The sequence below is a fragment of the Protomyctophum parallelum genome (assembly GCF_964188405.1).
Source record: "Protomyctophum parallelum genome assembly, chromosome: 7".
Lineage (NCBI taxonomy): Eukaryota > Metazoa > Chordata > Actinopteri > Myctophiformes > Myctophidae > Protomyctophum > Protomyctophum parallelum.
This window is the reverse complement of record NC_139705.1, coordinates 13250831-13269459: the sequence shown is the minus strand read 5'-3', so window position 1 is coordinate 13269459 and position 18629 is coordinate 13250831. Positions and strand designations below refer to the sequence as shown.

Genomic DNA, 18629 nt, shown 5'->3' with positions numbered 1-18629 from the left:
GAGAGGGGGGGGGGGTCCCAGACGGCACGACACATGCACGTTATGAGTGTAATTTTATCACCATAGATTTCACTGTGTAGGCTATAGTTTATGAATGGAACACATTGATAAAGGTCCCCCCTGCTGCGTTTCCAATTGCTGCGAATGACAGTGTGAAGGCAAACCCCAGCCAATTAAATATGCAAGAATCCCAATTCCCCGCCCATACGGATTTGAGTCTACCGAAGTATTAGGTGAGAATCTGACCTTTGTCTCAATAGACGTTAACGATCACCAATCAATGACCGCATTCCAAAACTGGAGAGAGCGTCTTTGGGCCATCAGCGGTACAGGTGGGGGAGGGGGAGAGGGTGAAGCACTGAGAAAACTGTCGCGCCTTTCTTCGTCCTTTTTTCCCAAACTTGACTACGGTGGTCTCAAAAACATAAGGGAAACTTTGACAGAAAAAGACTCGCTCACCGTATAGAAAATAGAAGTAAAACTCCTTAGACTGAGACTTAAGAAAATATTTTTTCTTTTATTGTATCATGCTCATAAAGTGCTCTGTGCTCAAAGTGCAATTAGAAAGGAGGGGGAGAGGGAGAAGGGGTGAGCAGCAGCATTGTTAGAGACAGTATGAGTTTCCTTTTTAAGAGCCATGTTGCAAACTTGCAAGCAGTCTGTTAGATGCGCGCGCATGCACGCACACACAGGCTGCTGCAGACACATACTCTGAGAAGTGGAGCTGCATGCATGTGGATGTAAATATCAATTCATAGCAAAATAAAACTGTATTCAGTTCAGACCTAACTCTGTTGCTCTGCTCAACAAACAATAGAGCATCGCAGTCCCGCCCCCTTTCATGACGACACCAGGCCCAGGAAATGAATCCCAATGCATTTTTCCCATAGACATTTCAAAAAGTATTTATGTAAAGAACTTTTAAGCTCCGTACGAAGCCAACTCAAGTAGTTTTTTCTACTTTCTAATTCTTTGTTTGGCCCAAAACATTGTGTTTATTGTCATGATTTGTCACGACAAGAGTTGGCTTTGTCCGCGGCATAAACGTCTTTAAATAAATACTTTCTGAAAAGTCTATGAGGAAAATGAACGGGGATTTATTTTCCGGGGGGGTGGGACTTCGACACTATAACATTACAGTGGTAGTAACATTACAAAACAAACAATTGTAATGGTATGACAGCTCTATAATTTGAAGCATATCCTACAACTAGAGCTGGGACTCGATTAAAAAAATTAATCTAATTAATCAGAGGCTTTGCGATTAATTAATCTAGATTAATTGCATTTTAATCGCATATCAATATTCAACCCGAGAACAGCGAGAAACCTTTTTTTTTAATGTTTTTTGGTATCCCAGTGAATCAATGAATAGTGACTACAGGATACCACTCATTTTCAACATTTTACTGTCATTAATATACCTGTTGTGGAAATAATAATAAAAAGTCACCCCATTCTGTGTTGCCTAGAACTGGATGTCTGAAAAAAAATAGTAACAGTAACAAGTACATCTCAGTACATCTCACAAAGCTGTACTTACTTCATATTGTTACTGTTTTTTGTCAGACCTCCAGTTCTAGGCAACACAAAATGGGGTGACTTTTTATTATTTCCAGTTTTCAGTACTATAGAAAAGCGCCCAGTGAGAAACGTTCCGCGGTGAAAAAAAAGGTGCGATTAACTTATCTGTAGTTAATCGCGATTCATTTTTCTGTAGTTAATTACCGGTAATCTAAATTAATCGCAATTAGTCCCGGCCCTACCTACAACTAAAAAAATCACACCTGTGTGAAGTGTACATCATCATAACGTAAAATAGGCGCAATGCCTATTTACTCACTATTCTCCATTCATTGTCAATGGAAATGTAATGTTTGTGTAGGACATAAAGAGGCACTAAGCCGATTTGCTCAGACACTATGACCTAAAATTCTCCATTCATTATCAATGAGAATTTAATGTTTGTGTAGGACGGAAATATACTACTAGCCTTGCGTTGCAATGTTAATATACCACTGCGCTGGGCTGCTCCTCGGGGCATATGCATATGCAATAGGGGCGGGTGAAGTCTGGCCGCGCCAGGCTAGAAATACTAATATATACTAATACTAAACTAATAGCTGAATATAATAATGCAATAATAAAGTAGCAATACAAGAGCAATAATACAAATTAATCTTAATTAATTAATATAATTAATTCATTATGCCCAGAACCATGCAGGAAACACTGAACTAACATTAGTTAGCTCCAATACACATAGCAATAATAACTATCAATGAATCAATGTGCAAAGATTCTATAATCGACTGAATCGATAGTCTGAGATTAAACCACTTAAACCCTATTTTATACAGTACTTTGTGGTACAACAATGTAGCATAAAAATAGCTCAAGGCACCGCACAACGATGTGTTTTTTGAAAATCATTTTTTTTAAATCAATATTTTATTACATTTGAATATTTATTTGTATAATGAAGTAAATTGATTAGTTTGATTACCTGTTGCACCCCAACAGTACATTACTCTTTGAAGAAACATGTACATGTACAGTACTAGGCAAGCTTTTAACTAGTACACAGTGTCTGTGCTAGCAACAATGGTTTATCTATGTGCAGGTACTGTTTTCCCTGATGAAGGCTTAACCGCCGAAACGTTGGATTCATTTTTGTCTTACCTGCTGTCCTAATAAAATATTGGCACTCTGGCTATTGGCGTGTGCGGCCACCTTCTTGTTTTTTCAAGATCTCCTCTACAGGTACTGTTTAAAACCAGATATTTGATATGAATGAACATACAGTAGAGAGGGAGCACTAAACCTTGGCCCCTTGTGCAAACATAGACACTGATTTGTCCTAGCAAAGCTCTTACTAAAGACTTGTAAGAAAGAGTTTGCTTAAGTGTGCTTAACATTGCATAATAGGGATCATGGCTGCAAGTGAAACATAAAGGGATTGTACTGAAACATGCTGAGACAAAACAAAAGGCAGGCTGGTTGTCAGCCTCTACCCTAGCATGTAATAAAGCTCTGTCCTGGCACCTTAAATTCTTCAGAGCTGGTAGGATTTTGCATTTCTGACATAAAGAGCTGACTGTACTGTATGCTGTGCGAAAACCATTTTAGTTCCCCAGGGGAGACTTAGCCTATTGATTTTTCTCAAGGACTAAAGCGTAATTCATCCATGCTTAGACTCCATTGAAGTCTCGAATAAAGTTGTGATATGATAATGAGAATTATGAGACACATTTATTTTTGCATACTATATCACCCTACCTAATATGTCGATACAATCTTTTCTGGCAAATCAACAGATCAAAGTTTCTACATCATAGATTGGTTCGGCAGACTGGCATGCAATTTGATTCGGAGTGTGGACAGACGAAAATAAGGAATTAAATTAGTCTTGTTTTTAGTCAGCCGTTCCTTTGACTGGACACAATCGGCACGCTTGGATAAATGAGAATATGAAAGAATTAGTACCTTCATGACACAAGGGCAAAAAGGCATCCACAACACATGGGTTGTATTTTCACAGTTTCTTAGTTCTCAACACGCCTCTTATCTCTGAACCACTACTCAACCACTACTCAAAACATCACGCACGCACGCACGCGCGCGCGCGCACACACACACACACACACACACACACACACACACACACACACACACACACACACACATTTGAATTATTTTATTTGGATCTGCACAAGAGGCGTAATACAATAGACCCAAACAATGATCAGATTTATATTATACATTATATGGTCCAACCAGATATAGCTGCTGCACATGCTTAACACACAGAGGGAAAAGAAGAGAGAAAAAAAAATATATATAGCACATTGTTTACATACTATTACTTGACACTACTAGACAGGATGTTTTTTTTTCTCCAGACAGACAGACTGCCCATAGTAGCTGAGACAGAACAGTATTTAGCCAGCTTTTTTGCATTTGTTTTTAACAATCCACCCAATTGCAGACCCCTGAGCACAAGTTTATGAACATGGCCCAGACTTCCAAATACAAGGACAATAAGTTGACAGTTATATCCCAAGGCCATAATACGTTCCACCAGAAGCTGATATTTCATAAGTTTGGATGTAAAGCAAGTGTCCATATACAAATCAAATGGGCAGCCTATTTCAAATATAGTAACAGTTTTTCTAATTTCATTGATGAACACAATATCTGGGGTATTTGGAATATTTTGTAGTGAATTGGCATGCGTGTCATTGTGATCAAACCAGTCTATTTTTACAGTGCTGTGTTTATACATTCTTGTTGTCCTGTCCTGTACTCCTCTGATCTTGTCTGAGACCAGGTCCAACAGACGGTCATGTCTGGCAATGTACAGTCCTTTATAGTGGCTGCAACCATTTAATATGTGTGCGACTGTTTCTTTGTCATGTGGTACTGGATGTAGGATGCAGTGTGGGTCATGTGCTGATGGGTACCAGGTTGCCAAGTTAAACTTGGTCGGCAACACCTGTAAACGGGCTTTAATAGTGAAAATGAGAATGTCCTCACCTATGGTGTTATTTGACAGTATAGAGTGTGATAATGAGTGGTTTGCAAAGGGGAGGAGAGCCAGTTTTCCCTGCAGCCTCAGACTGGTCCAGTGTTGTGCACTTTCTGATCGCTTCATTCCTAGAATGGTGGCTCTTGCGGTCGCGGATTTGATTGACAGTTCATGGTGTGCACCGTCCTGCTCGTAGGTCGCACATGCACGGACACGCGGATCTATGATGATGCTGTTGTTCAGCGCAGCAGTTGTTGTATCAGGCGCCACCCACTTTAACTGTAATCCTGATCGCTGGCATAGATCATTAAGATCCATCCAGTCGGACCGCACACCGAATCCAGCGGCTTTAATGTCCAATTTACCATTCGCCTTAGTCTTGAATCCAAGGAACTGCGTCTCATTCTCCAGCGCGGGTGGTACTTTACGTCGCTGCATGTGTTGAATGAGTGACTCACGAGCCATTTCCCTGACCGTGGGGTCGTCGCTGTTGAGCATATTTATAAGGTGACTGGTTCTGGTGGCGGTGTAAACCCATTCAATATTCGGTACACCCAGGCCACCGTCTCTGATGGGTTGAAACAGTATGGCACGGGTGGAGTGAGTATTGAGACAGAACCAGCCCCTCACCAAGCGCACTGCCTTGTTATTCAGTTCTGTAAGGGTGTTCTGTGGCAAATGGATGTTCGAGAATAGATGTTGAATTTTGGCGAGTGCCAATTCTCTGATCGCCTGCAATTTCATTCGGATAGGGAGGGGGGAGGAGTCGATCAAGTCCAGTCTGACAGAGTAGTCATCATACAGTTCTCTGACTTGCTCTTCCCAGTCGCCTGCAACATTAAATTTATGCCCCAGGTATTGATAAGTTTCATGTCTTGAATACACTCTGATGGGTTTTTGCATTAGTGAAAAGGATGGGGGCTTGTCGGTTTTAGATTTATACCACCGATTACCACCGCTGCGCCTTTCATAGAACGCAGCACATTTGGTTTGTTTAGCCTCCAACCTTGACCACAGCAGAAACTCCTCAGTACGGGAGAGCATAGCTAGAATTACGTTCTCTTGATGTGACGCAATTTGCACATCATCGGCGTACCCCTGGACTGGGTTTGGTGATCTTATTCCTTCAGGTGCGCACTGGCGCATCCATTTGAGCCAGTGGTTAATTGCAAGGATAAAATTCACCGCACTCCAGGGACACCCTGTTTTAATACCTATACCAAGCTTGATTGGATCAGTCAGAGTATTCCCACATATAACCTGAATGTAGGATTTTTCATAGACATTCGTCACTATATCTATGTACAGTTGTGGCAGCTGGATTTCACTGAGAGCATAAATCATAACATTATGAGGCAATGTGCCGAATGCATCACGGAAATCTAAGAAAACAGAATAGAACTTTGCAGAGTCATGTTTAAAGTTGTCGATGCCTGTCTTCAGACAAAAAACATGCTCATTCATTCCTTGACGGGCAATATACGCCTTTTGTTCAGATGACAGAATGCCAGTGTCTGTGAGCCAGGGCAGAATACGGGCCAATATGCATTTCATGAATACTTTATATATTGTCGGTAAAAGTGAAATGTCCCTCCACGTAGAAGGGTCGTCAGGAATATTGTCTTTTTTAGGGATTCTGTGTATTAATGCACCTGCCCATGAGTCCGGCACTTTTCTATTCAGCAGGCAAGTGTTGAATATATTTACCAGAGTTTGAGATGAGTTAGTGGCTTTTAGGTTTTCATATGTGACCCCGTCAGCGCCACTCGCCTTGTTGTTTGGCAGGCTATTGATCACATCTTCCACCTCACTGGCTGTAAAGTTACGGGTCTCTGGGTTATATTGCGGGGGGTCGAGTGCAAGCGTTTGTAGCCATGGTGCGTCACCTAAAGGGGCGTGATTAGTTCGTTTGCATTTGGCTGAGTAGTAATTCTGCACAAGGTCCACAGTATTAACAGAGGGCGGGGGGTTTGGATATGTGCTGTTATTCAATATGATTTCTGTTGCTTTCGTTCTCCTATGTTGCCATAGGTAAGCCAATTTATCTCTGCCCACCTCTCTCGGTCTCCTTTGGTGTTCGCTGGTTCTCCCGAGCGCTGGCTGGATGACGTCTCTCACGTAGCCCAGTTGCGCTTCGATCCATTCCCCCAGGGGCTCCCGAGACAGTTCTTGTGGGAGGGTCGGACTGAAGAGCGGAAACTTTTTTAATACTCGCAGTGTGTACTTAAGTAGCGGTAGTCCAAATGGTCTTCCGTTCTTATGGCGAGTGGTGAAAGTCCCGTTCTTGTAGTACAATCCATTAAGAATGCTGATGAGTTTAATCCATTTGACAGGCGTAAGCGTTCCACCTGAGAAGGCAAAGTTTCGCCGCTCCTCGAGTCGCTTTGCATCCAGAGTTTTTCTGAAGTTTCTTTCCTCGTTTTGAAAGAGGATCCACTCCTCTGGTGTGAGTGGACGGACATAGTCTGAAAATGTTGTCCAGGTGCTTGGACTCCCCGCTGTTGGCGTGGGGTCGAACACCCTCCACCTTTGTTGATATATTCTACCGGTTGGTAAAGCGGCTTTAAAGGCCGACTTTATCACCGCAATGAGGCACATCGCGAGCAGCAATCTGGTTATATCCATAATAATAATAACCTTTCTTCCCTACATTGACGACGGTAGTTACGACGGGTGTGCTTTAGTGTGGAATTAGTGCATTTTGGCTGGTGAACCAGCGTTCACTCCTGCCGCCATCTTGCAACCACACACACACACACACACACACACACACACACACACACACACACACACACACACACACACACACACACACACACATACACACACACACACACACACACACACACACACACACACACACACACACACACACACACACACACACAGAGTGTCAACTTAGTTCTAAATCATCTTGCCGTTATTAATGTTAATGTCATGAGCAAATGTTGGCTTTTAATAACAAAACAAAAAGACTTTGAATCCTTTCTCATGTTCCTCTCACCGATATTTTTGGAGTGCTCCTCCTTCGTGACAATAATTGTGAGAAAAGCGCAGAATAAATTACACACGATTATGCCTCTGACACAGGGAAAAGGGGAGCCGAAATTCAACAACGAAATAACTTTACCTTTTTAACTTAATGAATACATTTGCAGTACTGCAACTCTGGTACATATATAGGGCTATGTATCGGCAGGTAACTCACGATAGGATACGTACATCGTTTCACAGGAGTCACGATATGATTGCCGATACAAAATACCTGTCTCTACAGGGTAAAGCCCCCAAGGGGCACTGATGGCCTAGCGGTTGAGGCTCTGGTCCGGTGTGTCACAGGTTCGATTCCCGAGCCTGGTGACCTTTGCTGCGTGTCACTCCCTCTCTCCCTGTTTCTTGTCACTCTCCACTACTACTATCCAAATAAATAAATAAAAGATGAAGAAGCCCCCAAAACCTTATAATACATTTAATAGAGGCTAGATGTAGTTTTACTGTCATTTTGCATGTCTTCTCTGCTCTCCTTTCACTTATTTCTCCCTCTACATTGCAGAGGGATTTGTATGCATGGCTCAGTGCAATACAAATTCAGACATTTTATCATAAACAAACAAACAAAAAACAATCAAACACTGTACCATACAATACAGGCATCGCCAATACATATTCCAATATTCAATATTATTTAGCACAGTACCACTGGCAGAGCCACAAAACTGTTTCCAGGAAGTGTTTCAGCATTTGTTGCACAAGAACATACAAAACTAGAAAAAGTGCCCTTCTGGGCACAGGTCTCCACCAGGTTATCCACAGATCCGTGCAGTTAGAGGTAAAAACAACTTTTGGGCCAGTTATAGCGCCACCTTGAGGCTGAGTTGAAATTGTTCATGTGGCATTTCGTCCTCGGCCTAGTGGGAATGTGCGTGCACAATTTCAGGGAAATCACGCGATGTGTTCATGATTTGCAGCATTTTGTTTGAAACTGAGCACTCCTGTGAACTTTGGAAGCCAATCTTAACCAATCAGGATGGAGTCTGAGAAATCTGAAAGACCCGTTTCGTTGAATGGCTCTAGAGAGACTGTGTACTAATTTGCGTGATGTTTGGACAAAATCTGTAGGTGTACTGTGAAAAAACTTGTTTTGCACAAAGCGGCCTCCTGGTGGCGCTATAACAGGCCGTTCTGGAAAGTTTGGGGCAGAGGTTCATGGTTGGCATCCAGGGAGTGTGTGTGCAAAATTTGGCATCGACCGGGTTAACGGTGGCTGAGATTAGCTGGTGACGGACGGACGGACACACGGACACACGGACGGACGGACGGAGTGCAAAACATACTCTCCCCATGCCTTCGGCTGGTGGAGACAACTAGAAAGGTACGCTCCTCTGAGTGCAGACCCCCACCAGCCTCGGGGAATCTGCCAAATCTCACTGATACATCTTTATCACATGGCTTAAGAGATAATATGTATCGATCTGTGTGTTTTGGACAACATTTGTTGGAGTAGTATAAAAAGAACAGATCCGCCTGAACTGAGTGGTACTGTACTGTACTGTACTGTACTGTACTGTACTGTACTGTACTGTACTGTACTGTACTGTACTGTACTGTACTGTACTGTACTGTACTGTACTGTACTGTACTGTACTGTACTGTACTGTACAAGCCCTCCTCCCTGGTGGTGTGTGCATGTGCGTGTACGTGTACGTGTGCATGTGCGCGTGTGTGCGCGTGTGTGTGCGCGCCACGTAATGGTTGTTAAAAACTCAGCTTCCCGTCATGCACCTGTGCACGGTGTGAAGCTCAACAGCGCCACTTTGTCACCTGTTGGTACCCTAAACAGAAAGACACACACATTGCTTTGCATTGGAGTGGCAGCACCACTCAAAAAATTGTGAAGCAGGCTTCACATTTTACACATTGTCATCATGATTTGTGACATTTTCATTTGTGAAAAACGGACCCCTTCCACAAACTTTGAAAGCCAATCAGAATAGAATCTGAAAAGGCTGACAGATTTGATTACGTCACCACAGAGATGGATGAACAAAATATTTGAAGAAAATGGCCTGTTGGACAGAAATGGCCCTCATTTTTTAGGGGGGATTGTGCGATCTATGGTTCAAGAGTTACAGGCCAAAACGTGAAGTGCCCTGTTGTGCCCTTTAATAGCGGCATTTAAAAAATGGGGCAGAGGTTCTTCCTTGCAATGTGTCATGCTGATAAGTCCAACAGTGCCGGAGATTAGCTGGTGACGAATGGACAGACACACGGACAGACAGGTGCGAAAACGTAATCCCTGTCTACAGCCGTTCCGGCCTGGTGCGGGTAATTAGCATTTACCCATGGCCATGATGACAGTGTATAAAACGAAGATGACCAGGAGGTGGGAATTGTTCAGTTGCTCCCCCCGTTTTAAAATGCAAGTGTCAGTAGACCTATAACAAGGATATCTTGATCTCTATTACTGAGCAAGCCCAGAGACATGAGACATCTGACATCTGGGGTTAGCGAGGAGGATAAAAGAGACAGCCTTTTGATCCAAAGAAGCTTGAGTGCTCCGATGATGGCTCTGAGAGTTGTGGCGTGTCCATGGTACAGCCCGACCGTCTCCACATTACAAATGAATTACCCTTGTGACCTAAGTGGCGACGAGCCGACGACAAGACCTATGAATTATTTTCAGGCTAAACGAACTCACTTATTTGTTTGCTGCAAGTGAGTTAAGTTAATAATATAGCAGGAGAGACTTTCGGAATTTTTACCTTTCAAGGTCTGTCCTCTTTCCTCTCTCAGAAACAGGGTGAAATACTTGATACTGATTGGTTATTTTCCTTCCTCAATCTCTCCAAACGTATCTACAGTTTCCAAAGAAAGTTAACAATGAAACAATCTAAAAGATCTTCATATATTATCTAGTACTCGCCACCTGTGGTGAATGAATTATCCTTGTCAGGTATGTCAAATCCTTACATAGGACTTGAATACTAATGAAAATGCCATCCTTTTTTTCCCTTTTCTTTCTCCTGATGACAGCAAACATCTGTCTGTTAGTGCCTACTCCCTACTCCCCTGTACAGCGCAGCAGTAACTGTGTCCCTCAGTATTTGTTGATGGTCCTTTTGATCTGGCTACCTGTGGACATGAAAAAGCTGTTACTGGTGGCTTAGAGCAAGCTAATGTACTCTAATGGGCTTATTCCTATTACCCGGGGAAGGTGCCTTATGTCCTGCATCAAACAGAGTGTTCTGTGCCTGATGCGCGTCCTCGTTGGCTGACATTGGGTCCTCACTGTTTGTACAAGCCATCAAAACTGAACCCTTTAAAGTTGTTAAACATTAACGCTTGCTATGACCCTAACCCACCGACTTCAAATTCAACACACGCGTTCCACAATCCACACCCCTGCTGGGAGTGCAGAGCCTGGTGTCAGAGTCGCTCAGAGTCGTCCAGATCCGCCACAAAAGGCCTCTGCCTGGGCTCTGCAGGACAGGGCCACTGCCCATGCTCCATAATATATGGAGCTGGCCTGTTCTGACATCACAACACTCCATATTTGGGCATGCCTGACACAGAACTCCATAGGAATAAAGGAACACAGAGAGACAGATACAGAAATCTATATGGGCATAAAAGGGACACGGACAGATGGGTGGAACAGGTACTCTGACACGGGTATTGCATAGCTGGGTGGGGCATGGATCTTCAACTTCCATTGTTACCGACTGTCTGTCTGTATCTCTTATTTACAGAGGAAATAAATCACACCCGTGTGAAGTGAGGGGCGCTCTTATCTATGGTTACGGTAGGTGATGTAATGATGATTACATCGGTGTCAAAACAAACATTAAATTCAATGTATTGTTAATGGGATTTAATGTTTGTGTTGGTGACTAAATAAACATTAATTTCTCTTCATTGTCAATGGCGTTTTTAAAACAAACATTGAACTAAACACAAACATTAAACCTGTATATAGGAGGAGCTAGCGCCCCTCAAAAACAACACCATGGAACAACACGGAAACTATTTACAATTTAGGCATTTAGCACTTTAGCGATTTACAGTAAGCAAGAATACATCAAGGTCATCAAGGATCATAAGCAAGCTAAGAACCTAACATCTGTCTAACACAGACTAACAGTAGAATATCTGTACAATGAAACTATGAGTATACACTAGAGTGCTATGTCTATATAAAATGCTATCTAAATTACAGAAGATTAGCTTTTGCATACGCCTGTAAGGTTGTCGGGACTAGTGCAAGTTCTACGGAAAGTGCTACAGGTTAAGATGGAGTCTGAAGAGGTGAATTTTCAGACTACGGCCAGATTTTCAGACTACGGCCAAACTGCGACTACAGTTGTCTGCCTTCGTTAAAAATGTACACTTTGTTTTTGTGTCTCACTCGGACAAATTATATTCACGGAGAAGCAAAGACTCAAGCGCGCCTGTAAGATTCTATAGTTCCTTACATTGTCAAGCCATAGACTCGAGCTCTAATGCTCAGCTGTGTCACTGAGTTGTCTCCTGTCATTCTATGAACCATGTGGAATGTTTTCCAACGTATTGCCTGCTGATGAAAACAACAGTTTAACCATGCCCAAATTTACGTGTAGTATTTCTCCTGTGATGAAGATGTATTTATGTTAATCGAGTCTGCAATATGATGGCTATATATGGGAGCTAAGTGATAGCTATAAATTGAATAGTGCCCAGCCCATGCACTATATGACACACTGGCCCTACTGTGGTGAACTGTAAATTAGAATAAGCAGGCAGACTCCTATCCTGGATTAATTGAAAAGATACAGTAGGCACATGCATTACAGGTCCAGACTGTCTGGCATGTTTAGTCCACACACAGACTACAACTCACATTACTGCCAACCTTTTTGTAAAGAATACTACCGATATTCATACTATACTGTTAGATTTTCCAAGAATCATTGCATTCCATTAATGTGTAGGATGTGTTTTGTACAGAATGAATATCAACTTGAAGAGACTCGAAGGGATCCTCTCCTTTTCCGCCCTGTACACCAAGGGCTCCAATTTCGTCGCCGCCTTTACCCGCAACGCGGCCCGCAATTCAGCCGCTGCCCGAAAATTACGAATATAGGAGCTTTCTCTGTCCCTTAATGGTATTTTCGTCCAGCATCACCCGCTATCTTTTGTCGCCTAGACGTGTGGTCATGGGCGTGCTGGCACGCTTTCCCCTAAATTGCTATTTTGGTCAATTTGGGAAAGCGATGCATTAAAAGCACCCGTAAACCGTATGCCAAATTAGTTTGGTAAAGAGTGGCGCGCGCACCGCGCCTCAATGGAGATGTCCGCGTAGTGCAGGGCAGGCTTATTACTCTCCTTATTCTCCTATGCATCTCTTTGTAATTTTCCAATAATCAGCAGAAGTGAGTGCCTGCCACTTCCTTGTGTCCATTGTGTTTATATAATTGTATAGTCAAATAAGTTATTTGTGCCAGGCGTGCCGTGTGCGTGAATCCATTTGCTCATTCAGTTCATCACCCCATAGCAGCAAATGGGGTTTAATCTGTCTAAATCCGAACTTTCCTTTTTGTTTCATACCGTTCCGTAGAGACGGCCTACACGCACCACCAAATGAAAGCCCTAATTTCCTAGTTTACAATTTAAAACATTAGCGAGATTTGAGTGAGCTGTGATTCAATGAAAAGACGAGTGTTCTTGGCTCTGTGCGGGGTGGAGGAAAAAAAAGAACGGCACGAGGGAACCACACCTATGCATAATAACGGGTAACGGAGGTGTTTTAGGGATTTAAACAGGTAACCAAAATACCAACTTTAGTGGGGGAACACCCCTTCCCCACTGCTAAATCCCAAAACAGTGTATTTAGAAAGATTAGACGAAATTGGAGCCCCAAATCTCTTTGCAGAGAAAAGCTGATCTATATAAGTTGTTGAGCTTGTATTCTCAGTGAATGTATACCTATATTTGCGGTTTGCCTATTTTGATATGCCTATAATAGGGAGCTTAGATTAAGCACTGATGCAGCGTTTGAGGGAAATTATTAGGCATCCTTGCATACAATGTTATGGCAGGTGGAGTAATGGTAAAAAAAAATCCAAGGTACAGTGTTGTTAAGAGACACCTCCTCTGCCTTCTCCCTTCTGACAGCGCACCAGCTGGAATAGATAAACCATAGATAGCAGCTGAGTCCGACACAGAAGCCGACAGGCGATGGCAGTTGATTTGACCCTCTCCGTTCCATCCAATCTCTCTGGCACCATCAATTTTTCAGGCCACAAAAAAAACTATTAATGAAAGAGTATGCCATGTCCTTTCTGTTGCGGGGATGAAATTCACACAAAAATGTGTGAGCATCCCCACCTCCAACTCCACCCCCACCCCAGCTCTGAATCATGAATGAGACCAAACTCCCACTCAGGAGGAAAAAAAATCATGCTGCATCTTTAATCGCCCAAGCCTTAACTTCACTTGATCTGCAGACACCAACTCAATCATGGTGTTTTCCTGCATGTATAGCTCATCTTCCTCCTCTAAGTGCATCGAGTCATTAAAATTCATTTTCTGGTGGGGCTTGCCTTGAGTTGAGACTATTGGTGGTACGGAATGTGACATTTCCCTCGAATCCTGTGTACGTCGATTCAACTCACATAGGAATGAAACATTTACGAAGCAGCTCTCTGCAACGGTGGGAGCAAAATTGACAGCATGGTCCTAATTAGATGATATAATTATACAGTCTCATTTAAAGACCCAGTCCTTCACCTTAATGTAAATGCAGAGATGACTAATACTTTGCTATTTGATGGTAAAGCAGGCTGATGATTGTATGATGATCTCATGTAGGTATTGGATTGGTGTCTTTTAGTCCATTTGTGTGACCATGAAATGTTTATTTTGACTGTCATTATGAAATAATAATTTTATAAATTCCTGAAAAAATACTCATTAAGATAATGTAATAAATATGTTTTACCTAAATACTCCAGTGTTGCTGGTTGTAATGACTGCAAATGCGGGAGATATCAAGATTAGGGTTGAGAATTCTGAGAAATCTTGCTCTTCGAGAAATGACATTCACAAACCACCACGGTGATGCTGAAAGATATCCTCATTTTGAATGTGGGACAGTAGTGTGTATTTTATTTTTTACTTTTCTCACAATGACACAACTCGGGGAGAGAGGAGGATGCGCCAACAATATTCCCTTGCCATAAAGCTGCCTCAAATATAGTGCCACAAGACAAAGAGACTAATGGTGTTTTGATCTAAGCACACAAGCCACAGGCATGACATAACACACGCCAGCTTCTTCATTTTTCCAGACCCCACCAGGGGCACTTTCTGAATGCACTCGTCCTCGGGTCCCCTGTGACAGGAGTAAGTCATCTGAATACGCTGAAAGCTTCCTCACTCGCTGCCTACATACTGTATACTAGGCTTATGATAAAGATACCGCATGTCAGAAACTTTGACTGGTGTAATTAGAATTCTGTCGATAAAGTCATGCCTGGAACCAGTACAGACGTTGCTAGTCTGTTTCTTGTTTTCTGACTGATCAGTGATGTTTCTATTTTAACTAAGCCAACCAGAGAGAGTATGCTGATGGAGATGAAAAGCAGGTCACATGGGGCTAATGGCAGCAGTGAGTGATTGACAGGTGCATCTTAAAGATTCAGATGAACTATTTGAAAAGTTCTACTCAGCAGTGTATGAGTCACTCCTTCCCCACAATATACAGTATACCAATTAAGCGCTTGGAATCTGTAGGTGGCAATCATTATTGTTCAACACACTCATCTCATTACTTTGGAATATAAGTGAATTAGGAAACATCGATTTGGCTGGTAGGTTATCTTAAAATGTTTGTTTGCTTGATTTATTGAATACTAAAGGCTAAAGATAACACAAAAATGTCCTGTGGACTTGTTTCCATTGTGTTCCTGTGTGCTCATGCTTAAAGGTGCAGTAAGTGATTATACTTGTTTTAATAAGTCCTAAATAGCTCTACAACAGCTGTCTCCCCTGTCTCTCCAGATCTTTAATGCATTTTCAGGTCTGGGTACCAACTTTATCCAATCAAGAGAGAGAACTCATACAGGAGCTTAAAGATTGGATACGTTCGCTATTTGTCTTGTGACAAAGTCAAATTGTTTGATATAATGCTTTGTCAAGTTGCATATTCATGCATCTATATAACTACATACCATGTTGTGACTTTCCCAGACCCATGCAGGGCACCAGTGTGCACGACACGTGACGTGCCATTGCCCAATGAGGTGGAATGAAGTTCATGCGTGTTCTTCTCTGTCTGATGTGGTCTGGATCAACTGTGACATCATCAGAGGCGTGCTTAGCCATAAGCATATACTTCCCAGAGGGGAAGAGTAGTAGTAGTAGCATTACAATTTGGCTACACAGAGTGACTGCATTCCACAGGAATCAGCAACGGGAATTCCATCTCTGCTTTGGGTAGAAACGATTCCCTTTATGTCTACAGTTACAGGCACCAATTTGCGAACATAATTTGGCTTAACTCAAAAGGTAGTGCTGAGATGTGTCTTGTGAAAAGAGTATCAACAGGAGGTTCGTAACATCCTGGGAGGGTATAGGCCTACATTAAATTGGAAGAATATTGAAACATTTCCAATCTATGTAGCTTTTGCAGGGTACAAGTATACTCTGGCACTTGATTTCACACACACACACACACACACACGCACACGCACGCACGCACGCACGCACGCACACACACACACACACACACACACACACACACACACACACACACACACACACACACACACACACACACACAGACAATCAGAACCACAATCAAGTGAAATAATGCCCTGGGTAATTAGGAGGACAAAGTGCAGGCTATTAAAATGGGGACCTGTAGAGTTGTGTATACCTATTTTACATATCGGTTGGGAAATGGAAACATCGAGCATACAGTACAGCCTCTGTTTTTATTTATTCATAAAAAAATCCATATAGCCCAATGGGAAACAAGACACATGGCTTTAAATGCAAGGCACTGTCAAAGGCAGCAGTAGAGCTATGTTCATGCATTCAGAGCAGCTGGACACTTTGCCTTCAGTATAGCATGTGTGCAGCGCATCTCTCGATCTCTCTCTCTGTAATATATATATATATATAGGTATTTATTTATTTATTTTTATAATTCTTTTAACCAAAACAGTGGAGGGGCAAAACATCGAAACAGTCACGACAGAGTGTCCATAATACGACCCAAATATTTCAACCCAATGATAAGCCTGGTGAATCAGGCAAATAAGAATAACATTATGGGGGAATTATAACAAAGGGGTAACAGAATTATCATCTTCTACAGTAGCCTAAAATGTACGTTGTACTTAACTTACCTCAGTGTATCCTCTGTAAAAAATGATGTTTGTGTTTATCCCTTCTCGGATGTCCATGTTACTCCGCGCATCTCTCACTCGTCAGTCACACCAGCATCCAACGAGTCTATCTAGCTACAATAGTTGACTGTCTCCTAAGAAGTCTAGAAGTCGAAGAATATAGCAAACTACATCATCTTTACTGATAACTTAACCTTCTTTGTTAGTCTAAAAACGCTACTCTTTCGTTTTGCCCTGCAGTTGCCCACTTCTCCAGAGCGCTTGCAAGCATGCGGGTTGACTCGTCTACTCTACTCGCCTCCTCGACAAATCAATTTAGGGCAAAAGCAGCGCTGTTCGCACCACATATGCAGCGAGACTTCGACAAACCACTCCAAATCCGCGGTGGCTTATTAACCTGTCTTTGGCTTTTCTGATTTTCATAGCAAATTTCGTATAATTTTATAAACGCGTTAAGTGGTCGCTGTCGGCCCGACCAAACGTCTTCATCCAGGCTGAGGCTGGGCGTCCAAGTAGATACTATACGATCGAGGAGAGAATGAATCTGGCTGGCGCGCAAGGCGGCAGTGGCACTTGGGACAAAATTAAAGTGGCTGTTTTCCCCACGCTGCGGGTTCGCAGAGTGACTGAATTCTCTATGCAACTGTTCAACCCCAGGCTACTGAGGCTAGCCTATACACAGACCGATAGGTCGACACACCATGTGTTCCTGGCTGTAGCCTACATATAGTTAATAGTTCAAGTAGTTTATATAATATCTTCCTGATGCTGGTCCTCGATCGTAGCCTGTCCTGTCTTTTTTTATGCAAGGCAGCGCATTTTAACAGCATTAAAAGTAGCCTAAATCAAACCATGAAACAGCACTATAGTCAGCTGTTGCTGGTGAGACTGATGTTGTGAAATGGGTCTGTAAAACTTCACAGACTAGAACAGTATAGCTTCCAAATCTGGTGTTAGTTTATAAACTATATTGTCAATACTGTCAATGTCAGTATTCGCGCAAGTTAAAATGTTTTGATTGATTGATTGATAGATTGATAGAATACTTTAGAACAGTTTGCAAATAGTAGGATACAGAGACGAATTTACAATGATGCTAAAAGGATAACACAAATTAAGCGCTTGTTTCTATTGAGGTCCTGTGTAATTCATAGAGACAAACAATAATAATAGGCTACAAGACATCATCAACATGGGGGGGGGGGGGGGGATAGGCTGGGGTGTAACGATGTAACTCCATCGACTGCATCAACTGCATTTTAATTTCAAGAATCGAAGTATATCGAAATGAAAACAGCAACATACTGTATACTTTGTATCATATCGTTTTGCAATGCAGATAATCGCCATCGAATAATTTTGCAGTGCAATTAATCGATTATACTTGTGCGTTGTATTTAGAAATTTATTTCCATTCAATATCACTATACTTGGTCTATTGATAAATGTGTGTATTTGCATGTACGGGTTTGCAAGGTACGGGTTTGTCCATGTGTGTAAAGTACAGTACATGTCTACATGCATTATCCACATGCTTCACACAGATTTAATTTCTTTGCTAAATAGTTACTATCGATTTAAAATCATTGTATCTTATTGTATCACAATAATGAACCAATATCGTCCATGTACAGTATCGTATTGTCAACCATGTATCGTGATACATATCGTATCACTGATAAAATGTATAGTTAAACCCGTTATAGCCAGAG

At 42.2% G+C, this 18629-nt stretch overlaps 1 protein-coding gene across 2 annotated transcripts in view; it reads right to left on the bottom strand.

Moving 5' to 3' along the window:
* The window catches only part of cntn3a.1 (contactin 3a, tandem duplicate 1), a 136415-nt gene extending 119030 nt beyond the window's left edge, over window positions 1–17385 (bottom strand). For both annotated transcript variants that reach the window (XM_083769096.1, XM_083769097.1), the window contains exon 1: window positions 16918–17385. The gene's annotated coding sequence lies outside the window, so the exon portion shown is untranslated. The remainder of the gene's footprint in view (window positions 1–16917) is intronic.
* Window positions 17386–18629: the final 1244 nt, after the last annotated feature.